A 4,795-nucleotide genomic window follows, 5' to 3' on the forward strand; every position below is an offset into this window, starting at 1 on the left:
AGGTCCGGCCTCCCCCGATCGTCCGGAAGGACAGGAGGAGCCAAGCAATGGCCACTGCCACTGCCGCAGTGTGGGGCGAACAGGCCCAAGGCCTGCGATGGGGCCAGACAGCAGAGGACCAGGGATGACCAGAGGCTCGGGACAGCCTCAGAGGGATGACACAGGGTGGATGGGGTGGCTCCGCGTGAGACCGTGGCCGTCTCACTGGGTGGCCTAGTGGAGCCCCCAACTCCCCCTCCATGGTATAGGAGGCTGGTGCCGTGGGCAGGGCTGGCACCAGGGTTAAAAGTGCCGAGTTTAACTCACCAGCCTGAGCCTGTGGAAGTGGGGACTGGGACTGCCTGCAGCTCCATGCTGGCGCTGGTCCCCACACCACTGCCAGGTGTGGCTGCGTGGCTCAGGGACCTGGGATGGGTGCTGCACCCAACTGTGCCCAGCTCAGCTTCCCGGTGCTGCCCACTGTGCCGCCCCGGCCCTTCCCCCACCGTGCACCCTCTGTCCGCAGAGCCTGGACACCCAGCTCACGCGGTGAAGGGGCCTGGTGGGGAGATCAGGTGGGCCCTGCTGGGCTGGCTTCAGGTGGCCGAGCACCACCTGCCTCCCCACATGGCCTCCCCCAGCCAGGCTCCTGCTTCCAGCCCAGCCCACAGAGGGACCCCCACCCTGAACCTGCCCAGCACAGGCCAGAAGAGTGCTGGAGGCAATCCTTCCCTGCACACTCGCACACCGTGCACTTGCACACACACCGTGGTGGGGTCTCTGCTGATCCTGGCTATGCCACTCATCCTATCCTGCAGGGAGGTGCTGCCCTCTAGTGGCCAGGGTCTGGGCCATCAGACGCAGCAGCATGACCGCTCTGGAAACCTGGTGAACACGCTATCCCCCAGTGGCCAGCCCCTGCCCACAGGGCCTGGGCTCTGATGGCCCCTGGCCCGTCCCCTCCCCCACCCACCTCCTCTGGCTCTCCTGCACTTTCCGTCCCCAGCCTCTCTGCCTGGGCACTGAGACCTCTCGACAGCAAACGTGTGACATTTTTAGGGTCCTTGCTACTCCAGCCCCCGATCCTGGAGCATGCAGCACCCTCCTCCTCCTGACCTGGTGCCCCCAGACTCACCTCTCGGGGGCATGGCCACTTCACCCGCACCACTACCCCAGCCAGCATCGCTGAGAGGTGGTGCCCGGTTGAGCATGTGCCGGGAGGGCTGGGTGGCCAGCATGGGGCCCACGGCATCCCCCTCCCTGGCCCTGCTCTGTGGGGAGCTGGCACCTCCCTCCAGGCAGCCAGGTTAGCTCCCTTTGGCACTCCCTGGACACCCCACGGATGCTGTCACACAGGCCCTGCCTGAAGGGTCGTGTGGCCTGGGCAGGTCTGTCCCTGAGCTTAAAGGAAGCGGCCTTGTTACCCTGACCAGTGACCACAGAGGACAGCAGAAAGGGCACGGCTGACCCTGTGCCGGCTGCTGAGTCTCGGCCCCTCCCCCCAAAGCAGGTGCAGGACTGGGCCTCCGAGGCCACAGTCTGCAGGTGGAGCTGCCACGCAGGGCAGGAGAAGTCGCTCCCGGTGCCCGCGCTGCTCTCACAGGTACTTACCAACTGTGGGGGTCACTTTCACGAGGCTCCGCGGAAGCTGTCACTGGGGACCCCACCCCGACATCTGTCGGAACGTGGCCCAGGGGACAAGAGTGACTTCTCTCTCGCTCTGCAGATGCAGTTAAGCCGCTTCAATCCTGCTGAGCTCTGAGTCTCATGAACACTTAATTGGAGGTCAGCCCTCTAATTTCGACACGCTATGCAGTCAGCCCCGAGTGTGAAGGCACAAACAGTGTGTGCCCAGAGATTGCTCCCGGAGTGCAGACGCGACCTCACAAGTACAGGGGCAGTCCTGGGGAGGCCAGGCGGCTGTGCTGCACCCCCGCCCCCGGAGCTTGTTCCAGGCAGAGCGTGGGCAATGCCCCCCCCCACGGCTTCATCACGGCTGTGCAGGCTCCCCCCCCCCCCCCAGCTTCACCACGGGTGTGCAGGCTCCCCCACCAAGCTTGTTGCAGGCACAGAGCGTGGGCGTGCGCACACACCCGCCACACAGGGCCTCACCACGGCTGTGCAGGCTCCTACACCTTGCCTTCAAAACAGGCGTGGCTCTGCCCCGGCCGCGCGGCACTTCCACTGCCACCGTGTCCAGCACAGCCCTGCTCCCGCGCTCGCTGCGTGCCTCCCTGTCACACTGCGGGAATGCCACCTTTAAACAGTCCCCGGGACGCTGAAGCCAGAGAAGATGTCATTCAAAAATGGGGGCCAGCACTGTGGGACGACAGGGGTTGGAGTCCCGGCTGCTCCACTTCCGATGCAGCTTCCTGCCTGGGAAAGCAGTAGAAGACGGCCAGAGAGCTTGGGCCCCTGTCACCCATGTGGGAGACCCAGACGGAGTTCCAGGCTCCTGGCTTCAGCCTGGCCCAGCCTCGGCCATTGCAGTCACTTGGGGAGTGAACCGGCAGATGGACGATCTCTCTCTCTCCCTCTCCCCTTCTAACTCTGCCTTTGAAGTAAATAGGTGGGCCGGCGCCGCGGCTCACTAGGCTAATCCTCCACCTGCAGCGCCGGCACACCAGGTTCTAGTCCCGGACGGGGCGCTGGATTCTGTCCCGGTTGCCCCTCTTCCAGGCCAGCTCTCTGCTGTGGCCAGGGAGGGCAGTGGAGGATGGCCCAAGTGCTTGGGCCCTGCACCCCATAGGAGACCAGGAGAAGTACCTGGCTCCTGCCTTCGGATCAGCGTGGTGCGCCGGCCGCAGCAGCCATTGGAGGGTGAACCAACAGCAAAAAGACCTTTCTCTCTGCTCTCTCTCTCACTGTCCACTCTGCCTGTCATAAATAAATAAATAAATAGGTAACAGAATCCTGGCTGTTTCACACACCGTTCAAACAGCCACAGTCGGGAGGAGTAACTGTGAAGTGCTCACAACAGCAGCCTGGGGGACAGGCAGGAGCCGGGGAAAATGGGTGGCTCTGGCCTCTCAGTGCCCAGGGAAGGCCAGGCAGCCCCCGAGTGGACCGAGGCCAGCCCAAGCCCGTGTGTCCAAATGGGGAGGGCCAGCAGACAGATCGGTCTCTCTCTCTCTCTCTCTCTCTCTCTCTCTCTCTCTGCCTCTCAAGTAAGTCGATAAAAAAGTTTTAAAAAGTACAACGATGTTACAATATCACATAAAAACGAATCAAAAGAAAGCTAGTGAGACCGCTCCAGTGTCAGTGAGAACCAGAGCCGAGCCCCACGGAAAAGCCCGGCTCTGAGGCAACAAGGACGGCCCGCGGCCCGGACGCGCACAGGACGGACGCTCACGTGTGCAGGCAGCACAGGGAAGGCACAGAGGAAAGCTAGAGGTGCTCCAGAAGCAGCTCACCGGCATCCGGGGACGCCTGCCGTCACCAGGCGGGATAAAGCCACCAGGCTCGCGGGACACAGGCAAGCAGGTGCCCTGATGAAGGTCCCGCTAGCAGGCAGCCGTGACACAGGAGACTCAACTACAGACGCTGCGGGAAAGGGAAAGGAGGACAGACACACACCCCTCCTGGGGGTGCGCAGGGCAGAAGGAAGAACAGAGGCAACAGCCTTCTCTAAGCAACTGGAAACGGGAGTTGGGCCTAGGGGCTGAACAACCGCACTCCACGGCAGCGCTTGGGGTGGAGTCCAGCTCCACTCCAGGGTCCCGCTTCCTGCTCTGTGCACCCGGGAGGCAGCTGGATGTGAGCTCTGGCTCCCGGTGGGGGACGCGGACAGAGTTCCCGGCTGTGACCCAGGTGACTGCAGCTCCATCTGTCACACTGAGAAACAGGCAGGCGCTGGGTGCTGCGGCTGTCAGCTCAGGACACCTCTCGCCCGTTCTGGCACTGCCAGTGCACCTGGGGAAGCAGGAGACGGCCCAGACACGGGGGGCCCTCCACCACAGGAGACCCTGATGGAGCTCCAGGCTCCTGGCTCCAGCCTGGCCCAGCCCTGGCCACTGTGGCCATCTGGAGAGTGAGCCAGCAGATGGAGGATCTCTCTATCCTTCTCGCTTTGTGACTTTTCCTTTCAAATACGTCAATATTTTTCTTTAAAGGCTTTTAAAGCTTGACCAGACTTACCAGTGCAGCCATGTGTACCTGGCACTCCGTTTTTGAGAACTGACAAGGGAAGACCTAGACCCACGCCCGCTCCATGGGCTTCTCACGTAAGGAAACCACCAGGCCAGCTCCACTCTCCAGGGCAGGAGCAGTGTCAGGATCTGGACTGGAAGTTAAAGCCCAAAAGATGGCGCAGCCTGGGGGACCTCTGCAAGTGGTGACCCAGCATCCTGGCCCCAGCCCAGTGCCACGGCTATGGGTGCCACCCTGTGGTGAGGGGGCTTCCCCTGGATGAGGCAAACACACAAAGCTCATGGCAGATGCCAATTAAGTGACAGCATAAGAAATTTTTAGTAAAACCCAAGCACCTGGGAGAGAGAATCAAAAGAAGAGAAAATTGGGGCCAGTGCTGTGGCCTAGTGAGTAAAGCCACTGCCCGCATGCCGGCATCCCATATGGGCACCAGTTCTGTCCTGGCTGCTCTATTCTGATCCAGCTCTCTGCTGTGGCCTGGGAAAGCAGCAGAAGATGCCCAAGTCCTTGGTCCCCTGCAGCCACGTGGGAGACCCAGAGGAAGCTCCTGGCTCCTGGCTTTGGATCAGTGCAGATACGGCCATTGTAGACATTTGGGGAGTGAACCAGCAGGTGGAAGATCTCTCTCTCTCTCTGTGTAACTCTGACAAATAAATACATTTAAAAA

This window comes from Oryctolagus cuniculus, chromosome 14, assembly GCF_964237555.1.
Source record: "Oryctolagus cuniculus chromosome 14, mOryCun1.1, whole genome shotgun sequence".
NCBI lineage: Eukaryota > Metazoa > Chordata > Mammalia > Lagomorpha > Leporidae > Oryctolagus > Oryctolagus cuniculus.